Source organism: Zalophus californianus, chromosome X, assembly GCF_009762305.2.
Source record: "Zalophus californianus isolate mZalCal1 chromosome X, mZalCal1.pri.v2, whole genome shotgun sequence".
NCBI classification, from domain to species: Eukaryota; Metazoa; Chordata; class Mammalia; order Carnivora; family Otariidae; genus Zalophus; species Zalophus californianus.
Window position 1 is genome coordinate 121,616,058 of NC_045612.1, and position 27,686 is coordinate 121,643,743.

The 27,686-nt window shown below is 42.4% G+C and overlaps 1 protein-coding gene across 3 annotated transcripts in view; it reads left to right on the forward strand.

The window, feature by feature from the left end:
- MID1 (midline 1) overlaps positions 1 to 27,686 on the forward strand; it is a 590,235-nt gene that overhangs the window by 1,909 nt on the left and 560,640 nt on the right. For 2 of the 3 annotated variants that reach the window (XM_027609028.1, XM_027609036.1), the window contains exons 2-5: positions 9,848 to 9,957; positions 11,553 to 11,774; positions 17,287 to 17,405; positions 27,319 to 27,433. The gene's annotated coding sequence lies outside the window, so the exon portion shown is untranslated. Of the gene's footprint in view, positions 1 to 6,832; positions 6,912 to 8,539; positions 8,665 to 9,847; positions 9,958 to 11,552; positions 11,775 to 17,286; positions 17,406 to 27,318; positions 27,434 to 27,686 lie in introns of all 3 variants that reach the window. The other variant, XM_027609029.1, reaches the window with a different exon arrangement.

Genomic DNA, 27,686 nt, shown 5'->3' on the forward strand with positions numbered 1-27,686 from the left:
ATTGTAAATCTCCTCCCAATGCATTTAAATACATCAGCAAATATATATGTTTCCCTTTTTTCCGTTGAGCCCTCTCTCACAGATAAGCACGTCCCCTCTGCCACTGCCCAATTCTAAAATGTTTGGAAGTGATTTCTGCTAGTCATCTTCTTGGCACTTCCTTTCAGCCCTTTCCTATCCTGTGTTGGATCTCTGGTTCTTGGATACCCTGTATTCTTCTTTGCATTGTTTTGGGAGCACATCAGTTTTTGAGGTCTTGAAAACCAGAAACCGTCTGTGGTTTACCCTCCCACGTGATTGGTAGTTTGGATATATAATCCTAGGTTTAGAAACATTTCTCTCAGAATTATTAAGCAGTTGCTTCATTGTCTTTTAGTTTCTATTGTTGATGTTGAAAAGTCAAGTGTCATTTCTTTTTTTCGCTCAACAATATTTTTAACTTCTCTTTCTTTTAGTGGCCTGAAAAAAGGTGTGCTGATATAGACCTCTTTGCTTTCATTGGCTTGGTACCTGATGGGACCATTCATTCTGGAAACCCATAACCTTCACATTGGGGATATTTTCTTGTATTATTAATTTTCTTGATAACTTGCTCCACTCCCTCTTTCTTCATTGTCTCTTTTAAGGAACCTCTATTTCTCATATGTTGGATTCCTAGACTGACTCTCTAATTTTCTTATATATTATTCTATCACTTTTTCATCTTGTTTTATTTTTTGTAAGATTTAAAAAATTTCCCAACCATTTATTAGTTTATTTCTGTTATCATGTTTGAAATTTCCAAGATATGTGTGCATATATATTTCTATGTATGTTGTGTTTGTGTGTGTATGTGTACGTGTACAAGTGTGTGTGTGAGAGTATACGTGTGTATTGTGTATGTGTGTGTACATCTGCCTATACAAGACAGCGCATGTGGGTTTGCCAATCTGTGCTAGTGTGATATGAACTCCTGCTGTCAGACTCAAGAGTTTAGCAGAGAAGAAAAATTGAAGGTCTTTTGTAATTACAAACTGAACTTATGACTGGTCCTTGTAAAACAAGTCTCCTTTCCAAACCTACAGTAGCGTATGTTTACAAAGTGCTGCTTTTGTACTTCTTAGAGCTCCCACAATTCCATGTCTTCTGGATGATTCTCCTTTTTCCCCCCATAATTCCCTGTTTCTTTTATAATTCCCCATCTCTCCCCAATTCTCCACTCTCTTTCACAATTCTTGGCTCTCTCATAATATTCCTCCCTTTACAGTTCCCCAGTTTGTCCCACAATTCCCTTTCCAACAATTCTCTGTCCTTTCTCAGAATTCCCCATGTCTCCCACAATTTTTTATGATCTCCCACAATTCCCTGTCTCACACAGTTCTCTGTTGTTTCCCATGATTGTCTATTTCTTCCATAACTCCCTGTCTTTCCCACAATTTTTGTGGCAGGGTTTTAAAAATATTTTTTAAATTGAGATATGATTGACATATAATTTTAGATTAGCTTTAGGTGTACACCATAATGCTGGGATATATGTAAATATTGTGAAATGATCACCCCCAATAAGTCTAGTTAACATCCGTCACTGCACAGTTAGACCATTTTTTTTCTTCTGATGAGAACTTTTAAGATCTGCTGTCTTAGCAACTTCAAATGTGTAAGACAGTACTGTTAACAGTTGTCACCATGCTGTACATTGTATCCCCCGGACTTAATTTATTTTACACCTGGAAGTTTGTACCTTTTGACCACTTCCATCCATTTCACCCCATCCTCACTTCCAGCCTCTGGCAACCACCAATATGTTCTATCTGTGAATTTGGTTTTTTAATTGTTTTTTTGCTTGTTTGTTTTTAGATTCCACATATAAGTGAGATCATACAGTGTTTGTCTTTCTCTGTCTGACTTACTTCACTTAGCAAAATGGCCTCAAGGTCTATCCATGTCACAAATTGCAGAATTGCCTTCTTTAATATGGCTGAATAATATTAAATTGTGTGTGTATCACATTTTTTTTATCCATTTGTCCATCAGTGGACACTTAGTTTACTTCTATGTTTTAGCTATTTTAAATAGTGCTGCAGTGAACATAGGGGTGCATGTATCTTTCTGAGTTAGTCATTTCCTTTGGATAAATACCCAGTGGAATTGCTGGATCATAGGGAAGTTCTATTTTTAATTTTTTGAGGAACCTCCATAGTTTTTCCATAGTGGCTACATCAATTTACATTCAAACCAACAGTTCATAAGGGTTCTTTTCTCCATATCCAACTTGTTATTTCTTGTCTTTTTGAGAGTAATCATTCTAACAGATGTGAAGTGAAGTCTCCGTTGGGTTGATTTGCATTTCCCTGATGATTAGTGATGTTCAGCACCTTTTTAAAAAAGATTTATTGATTGATATGAGAGAGAGAGAGAGAGAGAGAGAGAGCAAGTGCACATGAGCGGAGGGGAGGGGCAGGGGGAGAGGGAAAGTATCCTTGAGCAGACTTCCTGCTGAGCGCAGGGCCTGATACAGGGCTGCATCCTAGGACCCTGAGATCATGAACTGAGTTGAAACGAAGAGTTGGATGCTCAACTGACTGAGCCACCCAGGCGTCCCTGTTCAGCACCTTTTTGTATACCTGTTTGCCATCTGTATGTCTTCTTTGAGAAAATGTCTATTCAGTTCCTCTGCCCAGTTTCTCATTGGACTTTTTTTTTTTTTTTTTGCTATTGAGTCATATGAGCTCTTTATATATTTTGGCTGTTAATGCCTTATCAGATATATGACTTGCAAATATTTTTGCCCATTTGGTATGTTGCCTTTGTATTTTGTTGATGCTTTCCTTTGCTGTGCAGAAGCCATATAGGTTGATGTTTGCTTGTTTACTTGTTTATTTTTGCTTTTGTTGCCTTTGCTTATGGTGTGAAATCCAAAAAAATTCTCTCCAAGACTGATGTCAAGGAGCTTTGACTGATGACAAGGAGCTTTGGGTAGTATGGACCTTTCAACAATGTGGATTCTTCCAATCCACGAGTATGGAATGTCTTTCCATTTATTTGTGTCCTCTTCTATGTCTTTCATTAACATCTTACAGTTTCCAACATACAGGTCTTTCACCTTTTTGGTTGAATTCATTGCTAGGTATTTTATTCTTTTTGATGCAGTTATAAATGGGATTATTTTCTTACTTTCTCTTACCGATAGTTCATTATTAGTGTATGGAGATGCAACTGATTTCCCACAAGTTCCTGTCTCGAGCACAATTCTCTATTTTTCTCATGATTTCCCACTCTCTCCTACAATTCCACATTGCTCCAACTATTCTGTTATTTCCCAAAATTCCCCTTGTCTTCCGCATTTTTGTTTTTTCTCCACAATGATATTCTCTCCCACAATTCTCCATCTCTCCCACAATTCTCTGCTCCCTCTAATAATTCCATGTGTCTCCCAAAATTTTCTATCACGCCCACAATTCCCTGTTGTTTTCCAGAATTCCGCATTCTTTCCCAGAATTCCCCGTGTCTACTATAATTCCCTATTCTTTCCAACAATTCTCTTTGTTCCTCAGAATTCCTCTTTTCTCCCACAATTCTGTTTTCCCCACAATTCTCTACTTGCCACAATTCTCCTTTCTCTTTCTCACTTCCCTGTGACTCCCACAATTCCTTGTCACTTCAACAATTCCCTTTTGCCCCACATTCCCTGTTCTTTCCTACAATTCCCTCTCTCAAGTATAATTCTCTGTTCTCTCCAATGATTCTTTATTCTCTCCCATCATTTTCTGTCCTCTTCCACAATTCCACATCTCCCACAATTCCCTCTCAAGCACAATTCTCTATTCACTCCCACAATTGTCTCTTCTTTCCCACAATTTTTCCCTTATCTCCCACAATTGTTTCTCTCACAATTCCCTTTATTTCTAACAATTCTTCATTCTCTTACCCAGTATACCATTATCTCTCACAATTCTCCCTTCTCCCATAATACTCTTTTCTCCCACATTTCTTGTTTTATCTCACAGTTGTCTTTTTTTCTTCTTACAATTCTCTGTTCTCTCCCACAATTCCCCTTGTCTCCCACAATTCTTCCCTTTTCCCACAATTTCCTAGTCTCTCCACAATTCTTTTCCTTCCCACAATTTATTGTTTCCCACAATTCTTTGTTCTCTCCCACAGTTCCTCTTGTTTCCCACAATTCCCTGTTCTCTCTGACAGTTTCCCTTGTTTCCCACCATTCTCTATTCTCTCCCACACTCCCTGTGGTCCCCCACCATTCTGTTCTCTCCCACAGTTCCTCTGCTCCCCCACACTACTCTGTTCTCTTCCATAATTCCCCTTGTTTCCCACAATTCTCTATATTCTCCCACAACCCCTCTGGTGCCTCACAATTCTGTTCTCTCCCACAGTGCCTCTGCTCTCCCACAACTCCTTGTTCTCTCTTACAAGCTCCCTTGTTTCCCACAATTCTGTACTATCCTCCACAATTCCCTTTGTCTCCCACAAGTCTCCATGCTTTCTCACAATTCCCCGTTCTCTCCCACATTTCCTCTGGTCCCCCACAATTCTTTTTCTCTCCCATAATTCCTTAGCTCCCCTGCACTTCTCCATTCTTTCCCATAATTCCTCGTTTTCCACAATTCTCCGTTCTCTCCCACAATTAGCTCTTCTCTCCACAGTTGCTGTTGTTTTTCACAGTTATCCATGCTTTCCCACAGTTCCCATTGTTTCCCACGATTCCCTCTTCTTTTCCACAGTTCCTCTGCTCCTGCACAGTTCTCTGCTCTCTCCCACAATTCCCCTTGCTTCCCATAAGTCCCTGTTTTCTCCCACAATTCCTCTGCTCCCCCACAATTCCATTCTCTCCCACAATTCCCTTTGTCTCCCACAAGTCTCCATGCTTTCCCACAATTCCTATTGTTTCCCACAGTTCCCTGTTTTCTCCCGTAATTCTCTTTTCTCCCACAATTCCTCTTGTCCCCCACAATTACCTGTTCTCTCCCACAAGTCCCCTTGATTCCCAACATTCTCTATTCCCTCCCACATTTCTTGTGGTCCACCAATTTTGTTCTCTCCCATGATTCCTCTGCTCCCATACCACTGTCGGTTCTCTCTGACAATCCCTCTGGTCCTCCACGGTTCTGTTTTCTTTTACAGTTCCCCTTGTTTCCTACAGTTCTCTGCACTTTTCCACAATTCTCTTTGTCTCCCTCAATCCTCCATGCTTTCCCATAGTTCCTGTTGTTCCCCACAATTCCCTTTCTCCCACAATTCCCCTTGTTTCCTACCATTCTGTATTCTCTCCTACAAGTCCTCTGGTCCCCAACAATTCTGTTCTCTCCCACAGTTCCCCTTATTTTCCACAAATCTCTGTTCTTTCCCACAATTCTCTGTTTTCTCCTACAATTTTCTGTTCTTTCCCACAATTCCCTGTCACACCCACAATTCTCTGTTCTTTTGTGTATTCTTTCCCATAATTCCCCTTGCCTCACAATTCCCTTTTTCCTCCCATAATTCCCTGTTTTCTCCCACAATTCTCTGTGTTTCCCCATAATTCCACTTGTTTCCCACAATTCCTCTGGCCCCCCACAATTCTGTTTTCTGTAGCTATTTCCCCTTGTTCCCATAGTTCTCTGTTCTCTCCCATAATTCCTCTGCTCACCCACAGGTCTCTGTTCTCTCCCACAATTCCCTGTTTCCCACCATTCTCTATTCTTTCCCACAATTTCCCTGGTTTCCCACAAGTCTCTGTTCTCTCCCACAATTTTCCTTGTTTCCCACAATTCTCCTTTTCCCCCACAATTCCCCGTTATCTCCCACAGTTCTGTTCTTTCCCACAATTCCTCTTGTTGCCCACAATTCTCTAGTCTCTCCCATAATTCCCCCATTCTCTCCCACAATTCTCTTCTCTTCCGCAGTTATCCTTGTTCCCACAATTCTGTCTTCTCTTCCACAATTCCTCTTGTTCCCCACCATTCTCCAGTCTCTCCCACGGTTCCTCTGTTCCCCCACAATTCCCTGTTCTCTCCCACAATTCCCCTTGTTTCCCACAGTTCTCTGTTCTTTCCCACAATTCCTCTGGTCCCCCACAATTCCATTTTCTTTCAGATTCCATAGATATGCTTAAAGATGTGAGAAATGATGTAAGTGCATTATTACTCACTGTAGTGTTGTTTGTAATAGGAAAGTATTAGAAACCATCCAAATTTATATAATCAGTGAAAGACCAGTTACATAAATTATATTAATCCAGACAGTGGAATAGTATACAACTGTTAAGTAAAAAGCAAAAGGAATGTTTTATGTAACTATATGGAAAACCTCGAAGATATTTTAGGTAAAGAAGAACAAGAGTGAAAACACTGTGTGAAGTATGATACCATTTGTGTAAAAAAAAAAAAAATGGAGGTGGGGAGAGAATGTGACTTCTGTAGCATGTGACAATGTCTGCTACATTGGAATAACTCCTACGTAGTCTTTAATGGTCAATTCAGAGTGATGTTTGCCCAACTCTATAAATGCACTTAATGCCACTGAATTGTACATTTAAAAATAAAGTGGTAGGGGCGCCTGGGTGGCTCAGTCGTTAAGCGTCTGCCTTTGGCTTAGGTCATGATCCCAGGGTCCTGGGATCGAGCCCTGCATCAGGCTCCCTGCTCAGCGGGAAGCCTGCTTCTCCCTCCCCCACTCCCCCTGCTTGTGTTCCCTCTCTCGCTGTGTCTCTCTCTGTCAAAAAAAAGGCAATTCAGAGGTCATCTCCTCCAGAGTAAAGGCCATGGCTAAATACATTTTCTTTATATTCGCACAGTAACTTTATAAGTTAGCCACAATAAATGAAGTTGTCTGAATGTATGTCTGTCTTGCTCCCTAGGCAATTGGTGAGGCTGTTGGTGGGGACCATGCCCCACCCATTCCATGGACTCTGAGACTGGCTCCATGTCCAGCATATGGTAGGCACTCAGGAAATGTTTCCCTGACAGCCTGTCCTACAGATTTCAGACTCAGGCCTGCGATGTCAACTTCTGCTGAGTTCGATATTTGCATACGCTACAGAGTGATTACCCCAATAAGTCTAGTTACCATCTATCATCATACAGGTGGCTTCCTTCACCCGTTTTGCCCACCCCCAACCCGCTTTCCCCCCTGATAACCACCAGTCTCTTCTCTGTATCTGTGAGTTTCATTTGTTTGTTTTGTTTTTCAGACTTCACATGTAAGTGAAATCATGTAGTATTTGTCTAATTCCGTATGATTTCTTTTAACTTTAATCACCTCCCTAAAGATTACTAGCCCTAAAATGATATTTGGGGTTAAGGCTTCAATGTGTGAATTTTGAGTAGGACACAGTTCAGTCCATAACAATAAGTTAGACGTATTTTCTTTTCATCATTTTTCTTGGGTTTTTTCTTGTCGTGAGTTTTGCTTTGAGTAATTTTTGTGCACCTTAATTTGCAGTCTTTTCTTTTACGGTTTCTGGTATTAATAGCATAGTCAGAAGTATTTTCTTTTCAAGTTCTAAATAAATTCTTTCGTACTTTTTCAAGTTTTTCAAGTTTTCACTTTTTATTTTAAAACATTAATATATTTGAAATTTATCCTGATGTAAGGAATAAGTTACAGCTCCAATCCCCTTCTATATTTTTCAAACAGTTACTCAATTATCCCAGGATGATTTATCCAATAAACTATCCCCCCAGACACCCCTATACTTAGATTTGAGATGTCTCCTCGTTATTAAGACATTAAATCCCCATGTATTCTTGGACCTATTTTTGGATTTTTTTACTCTCAGCCATTGTCATATGCACGAACACACCAATACCACATTCATTGACATTTTGGGACCATCTGGCAAATCGCTAACCTCTCATTACACTTCTTTTTCAGAATTTTTCTTGATACTTTTGCATATTTATGTTTCTGAATCAAATTTGTAGTTGGCTGGTCAAGTTTTTTTTAAACCTGGATGGTAATTTCATTGGGATTAAGTTAAATGTATATATTAATTTAAGAAGATGAGAACTCTTTAGAAAAATGAGTCATCCTATGCCAGAATATGCAGGACCCTCCCAAATGTTCAGTTCTTCTTTTGTGTCCCTCAATCCCATTTTTAAGTGTTTCTTCAAATCTTAAATATTTTTCGATGAGCTTCTTTCTTGGTATTTAAACTTTGTTGTTGCAATGGAAGGGAAATCCTTTCTTCCCTTGTGTCTTCAAACTTAGTGTTGGCATATTTATGAAAGCTATTGGCCACATTCACCTTATGTTCTACAATGTTTTGAATTTTCTTATTGTTTGGTCTTATTTTTTGTTTATATTGGGTTTTCCGGGGATTCTTTCATATTGTCTCATTTCCCATTCTAACGTCTAAAATTTCCTTGCACTGCTAATTACATGGGCTAGGCACTACCAGCAGAATATTAAATAATGGAAGTGGTGGTGGGCATTTCAAAATTTTGTGGGAAAGTTTCTTGTGTGATTTATCCATGAAACGTTGTGTTAACTTTTAGATTGGCTTAGATACAGTTTTCTTAAATCATGTTCACAAAGTCTCCACATGTCTCTGTTTTATTATGAGTTGTAGCAAAATCAACAAATGCTTTGGTGAATGGACTTCCATTGAAGATGATAAAGGGGTTGTTTGCTACCTCATTTAACGTGAACTGAGCCAGCACAGGCAGAAAGAGGAATCCACGGGCGGAGGTGACCACGAGAACACGAGTCCTTGGGAAGTATTGTATAACTTAGGGAAACTTGATCTTCCGTGGATCTGGAGAGTCAAGTGAATCAGATCTTGAGCTCCAGGGCATAGGGAGGCCAGGCCTAGCTGACAATGGCCTAAACTGTGCCTCAGGGTGAATTTATCAGGTACCTATTATATAAAATATGGTGAGTTGATCATAAAACACTCTGTGGTCTTCAAGTTATGTGCGTCTACCCACGTGCCCGTACAGTTGCTTTTGATTTTGTGGTTTGGACCGATGCTTCTCATACTTGAATGTGCACACAGATCCCTCCAGGATCATGTTAAAATGTAGATTCTGATTCAGTGAGTCTAGGTGGAGGGTGAGAGTCCAGGTCCTCACCAGTGCCCAAGTGACGCCGGTGCTGCCGGTCCAAGGACCATACTTTAGATGGCAAGGTTTTAGCGTACCCTGTGTGTCGTTCGGACAAAAATATACAGAGATCAAGAGCGAGCCTTTGGAAACTTTTGCGGCAGTTTAAGTGATTTTATATTTAGTGAATCCGAACTTCAGCTTGTGTTTTGTGTTTGCTTTTTATTTCATTAGTAATTCTTTGTTTTTGTTGTTGTTTTACAAAAATACTGGTCTGTGATTCGAAATTAAAAAAAACCCTAGTCCTCCACTGCAGAGCGTTCAAGAAGCTCTACTTTAAACTACCTCATGGTGACAGAAAACTGCTTCTCTTTCTTCTCTCATGTGGAAGCAAGAGCATTTATCTAAAGTTTTCAGTTACCCCAAACGAATTCAGCTTTATAACATATTTAGCGACTAGTAGAGATGAGTATGACTAGTCCACTATTGAGAATAATGATATAATTCGCCCCTACTTTTATTTACATAACAATTTTAATAATAATAATATACTCGGTTTATTATTTTTTAAATTTTTTTTAAAGATTTTATTTGACAGAGAGAGACACAGCAAGAGAGGGAACACAAGCAGGGGGAGCGGGAGAGGGAGAAGCAGGCTTCCCGCGGAGCAGGGAGCCCGATGCGGGGCTCGACCCCAGGACCCTGGGACCGTGACCTGAGCCGAAGGCAGAGGCTCAACGACTGAGCCACGCAGGCGCCCCTACTCGGTTTATTTTTTAAAATTCCTTTATAGTTGCTCAAAGTGGTCTTAAATTCATTGCTTTTTGCAGTATTGCCGTGCTAAGCACTGAGCCACCCAAGGTGACAGAGGAGTATGTGCCCTGATGTGGTTTGAGGCCCACCTGCAAGAGGTCCTCTGTGCAAACCCATGTATCCCCAGGTGAGCCTGCTGTGGTGTTGGAATTCCTCACACTGAGGAATGGCTGCTAAAATGGGAATGCGCTGGTACTCCTTGTGAACATCATGCAATACAGATTTTCTGCATCAGATGAAATAGAAACAACTGATTGTGTCTTATACTGGTGGTTAAATATTTACAAGAAATTCCATTTCTGGGAACTTCGCTTGACTTTTTGGTTGTTGTTGTGTGTTCATCTGCTTCGTTCTCTATGAGCACGTGACAACGTATGTGAGAATTCCACCTCCATGTGTGCTGGAGAAGGGGTTAAAAGTAAAAACACTCTTGCTGTTCATTTAAAGATTTCCTGAAAGTTAATGTGTGCATGTTTGCATGTGGCTATTATTTTATTGTAACAGTGAACAGCTCAGTCTGGCCCCCAGAGTATGAGAAAACACTGAGAACCATCACTTTGAACCAGTAACTCCAGTGGATTAGTTTGTTTCATGAAAGTTATGTCCCCGAAAAGAAACCTCAGCAGTGTGCTTAGATCATTTCCTAAGGAGGACAAGGGCCTGTTTCATTGTTGGGTGGTGTTTATCAGCGGGAACATCGGGTCCTTATAAAATAATTCTTTTCTCTACGTTTCCTTTCTATACTGTTCTCTGTTTTCCCTCGCTCTCTCCCTTCCGTCCTTCCTTCTGCCTCCCACCCTTCTCCCCACCGTCCCCCTTTTCCTTGCTTTTATTTTTTTTAAAGATTTTATTGATTTATTTGTCAGAGAGAGAGAGAGAGCGAGCGTGCACAAGCAGGGAGCGAGGCAGGCAGAGGGAGAAGCAGACTCCCTGCTCAGCAGGGAGCCTGAGGTGGGACTCCATCCCAAGCCCCTAGAATCATGACCTGAGCTGAAGGCAGTCGCCTAACCCACTGAGCCACCCAGGCGTCCCTCCCTTGCTTTTAACAAATTATTGAGGACCTACTATGTGAAGATGATATGCTGGACACGCACAAGAAGATGTGCTTTGGCACTAATAATGAGGCCCCCAGACCACTGGGATTTGAAAAAGATTTGATGAAGTTTACCCTTCAAAGTGGGGGTAGAGGAGAGGGGTGGCCAGAGGAGGAGAATGTTCTGTCCAGAAAGGAAATAAGATCTGAGTAAAGGAAGCTGAAGGACATGCACTTCCGCTCAGGATTTAGGAGTGGCAGGAATGCTTGGTGTGTAGGAGGTTAGCACCGGGTTAGTATTATTTACAGGACTCTGAGCCTGGCCTCTAAGCTAAAAGGGGCATGGGGGCGAAGCATAGCAGGTGGTAAACCAAAAGAATTCACTGTGATCTGAAAACTGTGTTGAAATATGAACTCCATTGTGGGTAGGGAGGCAAGAACCTTCCCTTTTCTGAGCTGAAGGTAAGCCTCTTTAGTCTGGACTTGCTTTCCTCAATTCTAGTTCTTCCTTTCCTAGAAAATGAGGTGAAATATTTTATACCAGCCATAAAAAGCACTGACTGTATTTAATGCAAATTTGTGGGCTTACTATGTTATGAAAGTGTTCCTTGGCTGTTTCATATGTTCTCTCCCACAAAATTGTTTTCTATTTTTGGAATCCCAAAGAACCCACCTTTTCTTTTTCACAGAAAACATTCAGTGGCTGTAGCTGGATGAGTTCTCATCTCTGCTGTATGCAAGCAAGCCCAGCTAGGTCTCTAGGCCATCTGGATGCCACCCACTGAGAGTCTTTTCAGGACTTAGTGACTTGGTACTGCTTATTTCCGCCTTCTCTGAGAATGGAGCCTCAGAGTAGAGACCAGATCGAAAAGTCTGAAAACTCTCTTTTGCTTCTGGAACCATGAAAGCAGGTACTGCATCTTATTCATCTTTTCTCCTCCGCACCTCACACAGTGTCTGGCACCTGCCTATTGTAGAGACAGGTAGATGCAGGTCATCGGGAAAGAGAAACAGAGCCCACAGCACACTACTGAGTGGCTGCAAAATCATCCCTGCACTGAAGACCCACTTGTTCTCCTTTGTTGTCCATAGGATGCCTTTCTCAACCGGTCTAAGTGGGTAGGTGGGAGGCTGGGCTGCTGGGTGGCTGGGTGAGTGGATGGGGATCGGGTGGGGCAGTAGGTGGGTGGGTGAGTGGGTGGGGAATTAAATCTTGTACATCACTCCCTACTGACCATTGAGACTGTTTCGTGCCACTAAACTATCTATGTTTGATGACTCAGGGCACCTCTGTCACCTATTTTGGGGTTTCATCTGCTTGAAGTTTGAAATCACTAAAACTTTTATTCATTTTGTTCTGCCACTTCATGCATAATCTGCTGAAAGTTTTGCCAACCTGACAGTGATATTTCTGTGTACTTTGTGTGGGTTCGATGTTGGCTTTTGCAAAGTCATACATATATGGTTTATAAACCTTCACTTTTATTGGTTTGAATATTTTCTCACCTCCTTGGACAATGTTACAAAACATTTTATGGTGGAAAAGTTTACAAATGGATAGCACAAGTCCCCAAAAGTCATAGTTATTAGTAGCGGTTTCATTGGACCAGAAAAAATAGAAACCCAGGTCTGCATCCTCTAAATAAAAAAAAAAAAACTTATTTGAGGTAATCACTTTCGTACTGGACTTTGCAGTTATGATGGGTAGGAATTTTTTATTTTTTTTATTTTTTATTTTTTATTTTTTTTTTAAAGATTTTATTTCTTTATTTGAGAGAGAGAGCATGAGAGAGGGCATGAGAGGGAAGAGGGTCAGAGGGAGAAGCAGACTCCCTGCTGAGCAGGGAGGCCGATGCGGGACTCGATCCCAGGACTCCAGGATCATGACCTGAGCCGAAGGCAGTCGCTTAACCAACTGAGCCACCCAGGCGCCCGGGTAGGAATTTTTTAAAGGGGCACCCCAATTGGTGAGATCTATCCAATTGCATATTTCTTGTCAATTGCATGAATCTGTGACCCCGTGACCCTGCAACTATTAGTTTGACATTACTAACACACCCCACACAAACTTTTCATGATCTTCAGTGTGAGAATTAAAAAAAAAAATTTTTTTTAAAGAAAAACAACTTGGGAGGGAAGAATTCATAAGCCTTTTAAGAATATCCCCAACAAAAAAGGATTTGCCACTGGGGGGCGATGGAAGTTCAGAAACCGCACTGCTATTCCCTGAGGCACCCGAGCACTTTAGCTGGTTTATTTATTCAAAGCTGGAATTTGGACACAGGAACCACCAAGCTCAGAGAAATTCCTGGATGAGGAGCACAGTCCTGGGAAAAACCTACTGAAGATGGAATTAGCACCTTGGCGGACCGCCTTTAACACAAAGAGCTTTCCTTCCTTGTGGGTCTTAAGAACTGACTTAAGTTCCCATCGGTCTGAAACAGAGGAAGCCAAGTTAAACTGCGAAGAACTGAGACAGCCAAGAAGTGTGCTGATTTATCAGTACCTGCAAACACACGTAAGCGCGCAGTTCACACGGCGTTAAGGCGTCTCCCAGCCACTTGGCACAGAGTTTTGGCTGGTGTGGGCAGGCCTCAGTCAGGTCCTTTCCTCTGGAGAGGGGGAGGTTATAGAGTTTCTTGCAGGAAACTCTGAGTCATAGCTAACACTTCAGGTGACAGTTGCAGAATCTAGTGACGCAGAGTTTAGACAGGTTCAGAGAGGTATCTTTTGGAAAACAAAGGAGGAAAAACAATGGAAACTCGCCAAAGGGGTAATTTTGCAGCCACTTGGAGGGGTGCATTGGGCTATATTTCTCCTCCTCATTACGTCGGCCGTGCTTGGGCCCACTGGTAGGTTTGGGGTCCAACCCTGGCACCAGACTGGTTGCCAGAGTGGCTAGCTCGCTCTCTCGAACATTATCAATATTGTGGGCCCAGCCGTTAATCCTATGTGGTCTTCTTTTTCCCAGATCGATACCATCAGTGTCCCAGCGTAAGGTTTTTATCTTGCTTCTGCTCCAAGACAGGCCAAAGGGCAGGGAGATGTAGAACTCAGGAAAGCAAGTCCAGCATGTAGTGTGTGCATCACAGAAGGCATACGCACATCCAAGAAATGATGTTACCTCCCATGTCCATTTCTCAGGCCCTCTGACCTGGCAGAGGGATGGCTTAGGAGTTCTAAGATTGCGACTAGGAGGGGGACCCGGGGACCTCAGTGCCCAGTGCCCTGTGCCCTCTGGGAGTTGCTGATGCATATTTCTGAGGACACTCGGAAAATCTGGAAGCACGTTATATTAGAGAGGACCTTTTGGATTTTGAAGGAGAAGTCTGACTTGAATTAGTTAAGCAGACAAAGGAATGCATTTGTTCACATGCCCAGGAAGTCCAGGGGTGGGTAAGACCTCAAGAAGGGCTGGATCTGGGGGGCTCTGCGTCCCTCCCTCAGCACAGCGTCCCTTTGTTTGATGGCCTCTCTGCCAACTTCTTTAACATTCTGGGGACTCGGCTCCTATCGGGTAACATAGTTTCCCTTGCATCAGCTGCTGTGTCTCAGGGTAGAATGGGGCGATATGATTTGCAGGGGCCTGGAATGTTGTACCTGGCAGCCCACCTAGGACCACATGAAGTGGGAACGAGGCCGCTGCTCAGAGGAAATGATGTGGATACACGAAAGCAGCAACACTCTGCATGCAGATCGTTTGTATGCACAGGAAGATCAAGAAGCCACGTCCTAGTAAGAGATCCTTTAGCCAATAGTAAAAGTAATCCCAATTGCTGTTTTGCTTCCTTAAATTCTACTGTAGGCCTAATGAAAAGGCTCTGGATTCACATTTGAGGAATGTCTCCACTAATTCAAAGATGGATCTAAGAACTGTTTCCTATTGACAAATTCCCCAATAAACAGGAACCCGAGTTGTAATAGATACAATAAGGAAAGCACCCTGAGTTCAATGTCGGATGCTGAAAAGGGAACATACTGTCTAATAATGAAAAGGACCAGCAATTGCATTTAGGACTAACAGTCCCGAAATGATCCCTGGAAACCCCTTAAGGTTTACATAATTATTTGCAAGGCTCCCTTAATGCAAGTGATCTGCTTTCTATGTGAATGCTAATCATACAAAACACATGCCCTGGCACAAAACAAACTGAAAGAAAATAAGATTTCAAGAAACCGACGACCTAAAATAGCCCTAAGCAAAAACTGGTAAGGTATGAATGAAGACAGCGGGACATTCGGGCCTGAGTGACAACAGTCTGTGAGGCCTCTGAGAGGGAAAGCCATGGAGCTGGCGGGACCATTTACCCAGGCCACAGGCAATTCCAAGGTCTAGGAGAAAAGCCCTAGGTCCTGTGGTGGGGTGGCCTGGAAAGGGCACCTTTCCGAATGTTCGAGATCTTCTCCAGGCTTGCTGGCTATGAATGTGGCAGTCACTTCTCCTTGTAGCGCCTCCACTGCCTTATCCGTGAAGTGGCAAGAATGCAACCTAGGGAGTCGTCTTCCGGATAAAACAAGCAATCCTGTATTGGCCTAAGCCGGGGGAGTGGGTGCACTTCTGTGAAGGGCTGCAGAGTAACTGCAGGGGCTTTGTGAGCCAGACTCTGGCAGCTGCTCAACTGTGCCTCCTAGCAGAAGCCTGGGCAGTTTGTCCATGGTGGGTGTGGCCGCGCACCAGTACAGGTTTATTCACAAAATAAAGGTGGCCTTCCGAGTAGGCCTGCAGGCCCTAGTTTGCTGACCCCCGGTCCAACTAACTGTCCCTCCCTGCTCGTCCTGTTAACCCTCTTGCCCCTTGTCACAGAACATCTTTGTATGGACTCACTTGTGCCGCCGCCCCACCCCACCCCCCCCACCCCCCCCCCCCCCCCCCGCCACCAAGTTCATCAGTTGAAGCCTTAACCTGAGATGTGACTGTATTTGGAGATGGGCCTTTAAGGAGGTAATTAAATTCAATGAGGCCCTAAGAGTGGCGTGTCAGTCTGACGGGGCTGGTGTCCTTGTAAGACAAAGAGACACCACAGCTCCCTCTCTCCACCAGATGAGGACCCAGCAAGGCAGCACCCCTGGTGGCACCTGGAGCTCAGACTCCCAAGCTTCAGAACTGGGAAAATAAATGTCCATTGCTTAAGCCAGCCCATCTGCGGGAGTTTGTTACGGGGGCCCCGGGGGACTAATACAGTGACCCGTTAATTGTACGAATGCTGTGGCCTCCTTACAGGTCTTTCTTCTCTTTCCCTCTCCCTTCTCCTCCTTCTTTCTCCTTTCCTCCCTCCCTCCCTTCCTTCCTTTTCAGAAACGTTTATGTCTCTCCAGTGGAGCTAAGAACATGTGCCTCGCTTATCTAACCAAATCTGTGTGAGGCTTAAATTAAATAGAAAACATGAGGTACAATATAGGACACGTGGTTTCTACGGTATTTCTGTTCTATGACCTATCGTTGCCAATGTAAACTACTACATGGGACAGCCGATCTGGACCCAAATGTTGGGGCCCCCTTCCCCCTCCCCCCACGCGAGGTTACTCGGGCAATGGAGTGGTGTTGGTGTTTCTTTGCTTGGGCGCTTTTATTTTTTGAGTGGTAGGGGAGCTACAAGAAGGCTAGGAGGAGAAAACATATATGAAAAGGACTCTAGTTCTAGTCCAAACGGCGTTTTTCCCTCCACCCTTTGATGGGCAGTGGTATCGTGTCCTTCATTCAGCAAATACACATAGTTTCTACCCCATGTCAAGGGCTGTGCTGGGTAGATACAGAAGTGACGAATCCGATAAGGCCTCTGCCTTCAAGCTGACATTCTGGCGGGGCGCGTGTGCGTGCGTGCGTGCCCGCAGGCAGAACGAGAGAGGAGGTCGGGCTCAGAACAGAGAACAACTGAATGAAGAAAATAATGACAGACTCTGAAGAAAACCAACTGGGTCCCATGTCAGAAGTTACAGGCGTGGCTCTGCTGGAGACAAAATCCACAGTGTCCGTGGCCTCTTCATCTCCCCTTTGTTCTTCTCTTCTCCTCTCTTCCCTCAACCCCAATCTCCCAAGAATAGCTCCTAGTTTCTCCCGAAAATGTTGAATCAAGATGACGGTCTTCTTGTTGGGATCATTCCTCATATGATTTACATATACAGGTCACAATAATAGTAACAGCTATTATTAACGTGTACTTCTGGCCTGGGTACTACTCTGCTAGGCATTTTTTGGTAATAAACTTTAAGTTTTAGAATAGTTTTATTTTTACAGGAAAGTTGCAGAGACGTACAGAGTTCCCATACACCCCACAGTCAGTTTGTCCTATTATGACCATCTTACCTGAGTACGGTACATTTGTCACAAGCTATAAACCAGTTTTGATACATCAATATTAACTAACATCCATTCTTTACTTGAATTTCTTTCGTTTTTACCCTAATGTCCTTTTTCTGTTCCAGGATCTCTTCCAGGATGCCACAGTACAGTTGATGGTCATGTCTCCTTTTGGCTGTGACAGTTACTCAGACTTTCCTTATTTTTGATGACCTTGACAGTTTTTTTGAAGAGTACTGGTCAGGTATGTTGTAGAATGTTCCTCAACTGGGATTTGTCTGATGCGACGCATCATTTCCTATTCTCATGGCTAACCTTCAGTGTCAGTATAAATTACTCATTTCATCATTACAGATGAGAACACTGAGGCACAGAGAGGTTAAGAAACTTCCCTAAAGTTGCACAGCTAGCAAATGATAGAAACAATGATTCAAACTCAAGACTGACATGACTTCATGCCACACATTTACTTTGCCTCCCAGCCCCTCTCTGCTGAATTCCTGACAACAAAAGAATTCGCTTCAAGGCTGTCTGGGTGATTTCATTGGTACTTGTTCTTCCTAAATAGTTTTAAACGATTAATATGTTTAATTAAATTAGAGCAATTTCCCCAGTCAGTTATTTGCTGAACTGATTATCTGTGTAACTTCAGCAGCTGTCTTCTCAGGGCAGTTGATTAATCCAGAAAGAACTTCACGAAGTATTCAAGCATCTGTGTTTCTCAGAGTGGCTCTCAAACTGTGCTCACCTGGAATGCATGAGTATCACCCGGACTGCTTGTTAAATGTCCGCTTCCCTAGGGTAGGATGACCAGCCATCTCAGTTTGCCCAGAACTGAGCAGTTCCCAGGATGTGGGATTTTCTGGCTAAGACCAAAACCAGGACAGTCCCAGGCAAACCAGGATGGTTGGTCCCCCTGCCACAGAGCTACCGTGAATTGCTAGGGCCCAGCACCCTGCTTGTAAACAAACTACCCAGGAGATTGTTCTAAACATACACAAGTAGGAGATCCCCTACATCAGATATGGGAATGAATTACTGGAAGAACCGGTGGTGGGTTTCTGGAAACACTGAGTTTCATCTGGGTATGTTTGATTCTGCCTGAAGTCGAGGTAGAAAATTGTCACCCAGAGTTCAGCCCAGATGACATCAGTGGAGATGCTTTTTCACTCTTTAGATAAGAAATGGGCACTACCTTTCCAACTCCACATTTTTGTTGAGGGATGATGGAGTGCCCAAAAGATACTAGGTCCTTCTGAGGTCATTATTTATCAGTTGGGATCGATGAATCTGTGTTAACCTGGGGCAGTGGTTCTCTACCTTGGCAGATGAATAGAATCACCAGGGAGAGTTTAAAAACCCTAGTGCCCAGGCCCACCCCAGACCAATTTCATCAGAATCTCTGGGATTGGGAGCCAGGCACCAGTAATTTGATAGTTGGAGAACCATGGATCTAAAGCATCCCTGTCCAGTAGAAATAATATGTGAGCTGTATTTTCTAGTAGTCACATTTTAAAAAGTAAAAGCAGCACATGAATTTTAAGAATATATTAAATTTAACACAGCATATCTGAAATTTTATTTTTTAACCTATAATCATTATAAAGATGATTAATCACACATTTTATGTACATTTTTTCATCCTAAGTCTTTGAAATCTGTGTGCAGTTTATACTTTACAGTACTTTTCAGTTCAGATGCTGAGTTTTCATCAGAACTACTTGATCTGTATTTAGATTCATATATACCCAAGTTGTTCCAAACGTGTTTAACTTAAAAGTAGTCCAATCACTGAATCAGGTATAATTTTCCAAATTTTAATTTTAACTAAAATGAAAAATGCAGTTTCTCAGTCTCACTAATCACATTTCAATTACCGGATAGACACAGGCGACTGATAGCTTTGAAGATGGTTATCACGGTTCTAGGGCAGTGTTTCTCAGACTTTAATTTGGGCATACAAATCGCCGGCAGTTAGTCTGGTTAAAAGCTAGGTTCTGATTCAGCAGATCTGGGGTGAAGCCTGAGATTCTGCATTTTGAACAAGCTCCCAGGTGATGCTGATGCTGCTGATCCAGGGACCACATTTTGAGTGGCAATGGACTAGAATAATCTTGAATAAGTGCTACCTCACCTCTGATTTCTCTACTTGCTTGGTGGTATTCTCTCATTTTAAAGGCTGGCAAATGTGCATGCAATCGTGTGAATGCATATAATATACGCGTGTACATACATCCATGCAAATGTATGTGTTTGTGGCTGAATATGCTGAGCTTGTGTTCACCTCTGAACTTGTGTGGACACCTAAGTAAGCTCTGTAAATATAGAAAACGCTTCATTACTACATGTGTTCTGTGCCTTCCTCACTTTATTTTAAATTCAACTTGCTCTTCTTTGGTCACTGGAACTGAACAACAGCTGAATGTTTAACCTTGATTTAAGTCCCCATATGTAGTTGTTTGCTTTTTTTTTTTAAACTGAGTGCAGTAGGTTCCTGCACTGTATTTCAGCGTTTGAAGGTATTTAAAAAGTATTTGATGACCCAGCCTCTCTGTGGTTTTGTGTATAATGCAGAGTAACCTCCAGTTCCATCTGGTTCCCTTGTACTTGTGTGTAGAAATATTATGCCCCAGTATCTCTGCTTCTTTCTATAGATGGTTTCTCATTCTTCTTTAGACATCAGTATGGAAAGGTTGTGAATTACTTCTAATGTGTTGTTCCAACATTTACCCGCCCTCCCCAACCCCAAATCCAAACAACAAAAGCTAAAATTGATTGAGTTCTCTCTTTCAGGATTTATAATCTGAGAAATTTATTTGAACATAAACAGCAACCAAAATCATAGTGAAGTTGGAGAAATTGGTCATACTTGTCCCTTTATTATCCTTTAGTTTCTTTTAAGGGACAAGTTTTCCATGGGAGAACACCATTATTTTTGGCAGTTATTGGAATCAGACAAAGGACAAGATGAAGGACATAGCTGTTACAGACTTTTGGGAAAAAACAGGGAATAACCCTTCCGTCACTAAAATGGAAGGAAATAAAATGAGGGATAACAATTGGGTATATCAAAGCAGGATGGAGGGTAAAAATATTATTTTTTACTCTAAACCCAATTTTCATTTTATTTTCTGTTACTGGCCATGTGTGGTGGAAAAATTATATATTTTTATGAGACACAATACTTATTCTGTGTACAGTTATAGATCCCAATGATTATAAGATTTGGCATCATCCACGAAAATGGCTACTAATTCAAAAGCTTAGTTCATTGGGCTGCATTCTGGAGGATTCAAAAATCTCCAGGGAAATCAAGCTAGAGCTCAGCGTGAATAGTCTCTTAATTTTATTTCTTTTGATTTGTCTACTTGGGTGTCTCTGAGTGAAGTTTGGATATATTACATTTTTTATTTCCTGTGGATCATGCTGCATTTAATTATAGTTAATAATAATAGCTAACATTCATTAACTGCTTAATATGTGTCAGGGCCTTATTAATTACTTTATTTGCTTTATTTTATTTAAGTCTCATAGCAACTTCGTAAGATAGGTACTCTCAAAAGTATAATTTTTAAAGAACTAAAAACAATCTCGTACAAATACAGAATGAACCCGTCAAGAATTTATTCAACTCATTGATGATCAGAACCGTAAATGGATTAAGCTGATTCCAAGAGCATTATGAGAACTTGGTATTTATAGGCATTTTTGAGGGGAAAAAAAGCGTTGCAATAAGATTTCTAGGATAGATTCAAAACTGATTACTGTCCTACAGGGCAATAAAATCACGACCTTTGGGGTTATCTTTTCTATTGGACAGAAGTCTATGAATTAGCATGCAACTTCAGAGCATCTGAACTCTAAATGAGTTAAAAAAAAGAAAGAAAGAAAGTCAAACACAAGTGCATTCCCTAGGTAACAAAGTAAGTCTTAGGCAGGTTAGTGCCCCAGTAAGATTTTGAAACGTCATGCCACAGCCCATTTCACCTCATTTAAAGTTTGGGAATAGTTTTCTTAACAAAATTATACTTATCCTCATTTTATCAATGAGGATGCTTAGAGATGTTAAATAATATGATAAAGGAATCACAGTAGGAGCAGAACAAAACTGGAGCCCATGTCCTTCTGACACTGAAACCTCCTCCCTTATACTAGTTTAAATCCATTTGACCTGTTTTATAAAATTCTCTTTCTCTCTTTCTGTGTGTGTGTGTGTGTGTGTGTGTGTGTGTGTGTGTGTGTGTGTGTGTGTGTGTGTGTGTGTGTGTGTACATGTACATGTGGCAGGAAAGAGGATTTGGAAACTGGCATTCTAACCTGGATATTTGGCGGTCTTGTACTGGCAAAGCTTATTCAGAGGATACTAACATTTTGACCAGTTTTTCCTTTTTTAAAAAAAGAAAAGTCTCATCCCCTGCCATTAAAACATCTGTCATTAAAGGAGGAGTCTAATCTGTTGGTTTCTTAGGAATGGGGGGTAGGGCTTGCACTGAACCATCACATACGTTATCCTTGCCCTCGACCACCAGCACACATTTGAGAGCTAGCTGGCTATGAGGGTTAGACTTTGAAGTTCTGAAACAGGCTTTTCCTTGGTACGAAGCAAAATGTGTTCATGCAGAGTCTAAATCCGTGAACCCCAGTCTGTAATCAACGCAGCTACCCAGCTTTGATCCAAGAGAGTTAATACATGCCTCGTAGGTGTAATTTGAGTGAAGACAGTCTAAAATCTATTGGATTTCAGAGGGAGGGCAAGAGAGAGAACGAGAGATTACATTAATCGAAGGCAAAGTTGAATTTTGTACCCATCAGGAGGACCAGGGGCCAGACTGAAAGGTTAAAATGTGGGGATGGAAGGTGGGGGGAGTGTGTGGATATGGGAATTTGGCAGTATGGGCAGACGCTGCTCCCCTCCTCGGCACGCTCACCTCTGATCTGTTTGCCTCCCTTGAGCCAGGCAGCTGCCAAGAGGGGGGTGACTAGAGCAGGTGAGGCCTTGGGCTCTGCTGAGGTGCTTGGGAGTTGGAAAGACCCGAGCTGGACTACTGCACAAAGGGGTCACCTGATGATGACCAGAGGGTGGCAGATCCCAGCTCAGCGTTCAGGATGGATGACGATCCCACCTGAGTGCGCTGGATGTCCGTGATCCCCACTAACAGTAGAAAGTGAAAGGTCTAAAAACTAGCAGTAGTCGTGTGGCCAGTTGTAGAAATGAGGATGGCAATAGGCATATTTTCTTCCTGTTGTGATATGGATGTGTCTGTACACGTAATAAAATTTGGTCTTCTTCCCTCTGCCCATTATGTAACCTAAGGAGCGAGTTCAACCTATAACTCAACCCTTAACACTGCAGAAGAGTAACGAGCCGTTGTGACTGAGCTAGAAGACAATGACCGTCAACCATTCATGGATGAAATAACAAATCGGACTCTGTAGCTCCACTTTGGGGGAAAGCCCGAGGGAGTTTGGGATGTATGGGGGATAGTTGATTCAGGTAGGACGGAAGCATTATGTTGTTTGCTTATTTGGAAGTTAAAAATGGGTGAAAGGAGAGTGTTGAGATGCTGCACTGAGAAAGGGGTGGTGGAATGTGCTGGACTCTCCATTGTCAAGGAGGCATCACTACCACCCCTTCGGAGATGTCTTCTGAATTCCTGAAGAGAAGTGGGGCACTGCGTCTCTTACCGTCCCTGTCCCCAGACTGTCCCGCGTTAGGGTTGCTGAGGTGGTAACGTCCGCTGGTTTTCAGGTAAAAGAGAAGTAGAAGCTGGTATGCTCAGGGGTGCTTGCTGCTGGATGTTGGGCAGGTAGGAGGCTCACCGTGGCTTTGCAGGGGGAGATTCAGTCTGTACCAGCCAAGCAACTGGTTCTCAGACAGTTGATGCAAGGTTTCTCAGACGGTCTCACAAATCGGAGATTTCCGTAGAGCTTGGGATAAGCTTGCTATGCCAAGCTGAGATATATTCAGTGTCTGCTTCCCAGGCCTTCCCTAGTGACTCTCTTGACCCGACTGCCCCAGTGTGTTCTGACAGTGACGTAAGCCCTAATTAATACATTAAGTCTTTTATTTCTGGAATGTTTAGAATGACTTGATTTTGTTGACTGAATCTAAGCTTGTGCCAATAGTTGGATAAAAGATGTGCATCTCGATGCATGTAAGGAAAATGCTATTGGCAGGCAAACACCATAAGATCCACACAGGAATCAGAGGTACTGCTGAGCGCATTTTAAAGTAGAATTAAGAAGCACTATAATTTTCAATTGGACCTTGAGATCTGCATCTTTCCTTAGGTTTCAGTCTGTTGGAGAGCCATCTGCATATTATTTCGGGGGTCGGCAAATTGCGGGCTGTGAGTCAAATCCAGCCTGTCACCTGCTCTCATAAATACAGTTTGACGGGGGTACAGCTACACCCATTGGTTTACATACTGCCGATGGCCGCTTTCGGCACAGCGGCAGCGTTGAATATTTGCAAGAGAGACCACGCGGCACACAAGGCCAAGAACACTTGCTGTTTGGCTTTTTACAGCAAAACTTTGCTGACCCCTGTATTATCCTAATTCCTACTTCCTTCAAAAAGGAAAGCCTTTTCTTTCTCTGTCATCATCAACTTGGCTCGCTCAGTGGGATTAGACTAAAATATTAAGGCTTTGGCAGAGCAATTTGGGATGCCTGAAAGAACCTTTTAGCTGTCTGAAAGTACCCACTTACCAACACTTCTAACTTGGCATAGCAACATGTCATTTTTAATTAGCTGAATTCCTCCTTAATCATTTTGGCTACCTTTGCGGTGTCTTGCTGCCTGCATTGCTCGAGGTAGACAAGTCTGCTGTTCCCATGCTTGTGCGGTTCTCACGAGTGCAGTCCCCACGTGGGCTCTTCCGAGGAACGGCTCCGTTCTCTAATTGGACTTGGGAGTGTTGCAAATGCAGGAGGTGCTCACTTCTGTCCTCATGTTCAAGTACTAGAAAGAAAGGTTTAGATGTAACCGTGGAGCCTCTTGCATCCTAAATTCAACATTTTAGAAGCGATTAAAGAGTGATTTGATACATTACTGGAAATGTAGAAGAAGAGTGATTAAAATGCTTCAGAAGGAAAACCGTCATCAGTGAGTCTGTTTGAACTATTATTTTTTTTTTGTGACTTGGCTATGCTAATCTTCTCTCTTCGTTAGTAACAAAATGGAGCTCGTCCTCTCCTCTAAACAGTTGCAATTGAAAAAGAAAGTCTGGAAAGGTATAGCTTGGGACATGTAATAGCCAGGTTAAGACATTCAGAAAGGATTCTTTAGCTTTTGGTTATGATACTGCATCTGCTATAATCCAGTGAGTCTGCAAATACAGAAGATAATGACTCCATTGATAAATATTATCCATCCCTGTGCTTGTGTCATTCATTAAGTCCAGCCCCTGTTCATTTAATTCATTAAAAAAGTATGTGCGTATATGTGTGTGTGTTGTGTGTGTGTATGTGTGTATGTATGTATGTATGTGTGTATGTATGTATGTATGTATGTATTTGGATCCTACTGTAGGCCAGGCCCAGCTTTTGTTTTGGGCATACGAGGACAGGAGGTAAATAGTGAGAGAAAGGAAAGTTCTGGAAACCTCTCTTTCACTCATCTTTGGAGAAGTGGTGGAGTTATACAAACCCTGTATTTGTGGCTATGAAGCGAAGGGCTCTAGTGTGGCTCCGGCAGGCAGCCTCCTCCACACTCACTCCTGGCTTGTGTCCTCTTGCTGTGTTAGCTCGACTCACAGAGTAACCGGAAAAAAAAAAAAAAACAACATAGGAGGATCATTTTAAATGGATGTTTTTGTGAAGAGTCAACTATAAAGTTTGTATTGGACCGGAGTTAATATGGAGCAGCAGGGAGCCTCTCGCACTCCCCCTTCCAACTCCATAGTCTGATATTTATTCTTCTTGACAGGAAGATAGACTGCCAACTTTGTTTTTAATTATTTGAATAAAATTACATACATCATTCTCCCTCTTCTTTTGCCTCCCTCGGAAATCTCATCTTCTGTGTAGCTGATGCTGATGAAATTGCCGGTTTTGGCATTCGTGCTTCTGTCAGCCGAGTGAGATGAACTGAGTTAATATCCACACCCTGAAATGAAGCCAGGAGCGTTTACCCCCGGGTTCTCCCTCTCTCCCCTCCCTCTCTACCTCCCCTCCGCTCTTTACCTGCCACCCTGCAGACATAGCGCACGTTTCTGCGCACCTAACCTGGCACCTGAATAAACATTTTCAAAGTATTTTCTAATTCCCCCTTCCCCCATCATCGTCTTTCCATCCTGTTTTCTTCTCTTCTCTCTTCTCTTCTTTTCCTTTCCTTTCCTTTCTTTTCTTTTCTCTTTGCTTTTCTTTGCTCGCTTTCTTTCTTTCTTTCACAAAATGGTCGGGCCCTCCTGTTTTGTATTCTAGTATAAACAGGGAACAAATGTGTAGCTCATCATAATGGACATCTGTTACATGAATAGTGGCGAGCTCATATCTCCCAGATTAATCACTGTTTCTATTCATTTGGAATTAGCAACCTGTGACTTCAAGTAACTCCCTGATGAAACAGAACACACATTCTTTTCACAGATGTATAGAAATAGGAATAAATCTACAATTTGGCAAGCGCTCCAGATGCAGAACACAGTGCATGCTTATAATAAGAAAATATAATAACTGTCTTAGACTAATACATGGTAACTCTGACAAAGAGGAATTTATATAGTCAAAACTTCTTGAAAACAGCCTCACCTGCATAAGTGTTTTCTAAACTCCGGCCCTGAGGGCCTGTCGTTTCCTGACAAAGTTTTCTCCTGTTATTTGTCCTCCTTGGAGACTCGAAATTCTTCATCACTTAGAAGCAAGATAGAAATTTGGAGGCTATGAAGCATAACAGAATTATCGTCTGTAGGAGCCAGGGTCTTACTGGCTACCCTTCTTTGTCAAGGTATGTTTTCAGAAAGAGTGCGTTTCTGTGTGCTAGGACTGGGGATCCAAGACATCTATCATATACGGACCATTGAGTAGAAGTCCGCAGAAGCTAATGATTCACAGTTGTATCCCCCTGTACGTTTACACAGAATATTGCCCTCAAACCCGAATAAGGAGTGTACAGCACGGGGTAGTTGTTGAATTCATTTGTGGTATGAATAATGCCAGCTTTTACAATGAGGCCATTCATTCATTTAGCAATGGCTTGTTGACCCTCTTCTTTCAGAACCTACTGGTCCGATTGTGGGGCTGTTCTAATTTGGGGTATGAACACAAGAACTTTTTTTCTTAAAAAAAAAATTGTCTAACGAAGGAGCCAGCTATGTGTACGCATAAGGCCAATACTGTGATAGCGCCTTTGATAGGCATCTGTGCAGTAGAATAGTCAGTCTCTCTTCAGTGGGCTATAGGCAGCAAGAAGAAATTCAGAAAAGACTAGAGGGAGAAGATGGTGTCTTGGCAGAGTCTCGAAAGAGAGTTATTTATCTGGGGCCTTGGGGAGAGTATTAGACATAGGGTGGGGACAGAGTGGGACTGTTACTGATTGTCTTCCTTAGGTTGCATTCTGTTTCTATTCTGCTTCCAGAAACAAACTTAAAGTATAAGAGATGTTAGTAGGAAAATTATATAGCAGGGTCAGGGTTTGAGAAGAAGAGATAAGGGACAGTTTAGGCCACTTATAGTCATTATAATCTGATGGTGGGAGAAACATCAAGTAGTCCACCTCCGGTTTCCTTTAATTGACTATGCTGAGGGTAGACAAGGTAATAAGAAAATTGTAGATCAAAAATGGTCAAATATTGGGGTGCCGGGCTGGCTCAGTTGGCAGAGCATGCGACTCTTGATCTCGAGGGTTCTAAGTTTGAGCCCCACGTTGGGTGTAGAGATTACTTAAAAATAAAATCTTGAAAAAAATTGTTTTAAATGGTCAAATATTTGTCGTTCTGTAAGATTCAGTCTAATAGGTATAACATGCATGTACGTGGCACAAAAACCCCAAAGCACAAAAAACAGTGAAAAGCATGTCTCGGTGCTTTCCTTCTCCCCTGCTCATCCATTTCCCTCCTCAGAGAAGACCACTGCTAGAGTTCTTCTAAAAGATATTCTTGCCATGTTCAAGCATTTCCATAATGTAACATGTTGTTAAAATGGGGCTCTTCTAGGGTCAGTTTTGGCTGAGGAATGAAGACAATGGCCACCACATTCCAAGATACCACCAGGACAGTAATTCTCAGTTGACCGTGGAAAACCTGAAGGGAAGAGTCACTGACATGGAAGGTAAGAGTTAAGAGGAGTTTGTGTGTGTGTGTGTGTGTGTGTGTGTGCGCGTGTGTGTGTGTGTGTGTGTGTGTGTGTGTGTGCGCGTGTCGGGGGGAGGGGGCTTCTTAGAGGAAGTGGCATCGAAAGTCCCACCACTCCTTACCCTCCAGAATGAGGGCAGGTGACTCCTACCCCTAGCCCCTGGCCTACTGAGGGGAGCCTCTATGGGACCAAGCTGAGACATGTAGGGTCTGTTCCTTGCATCTGAGGA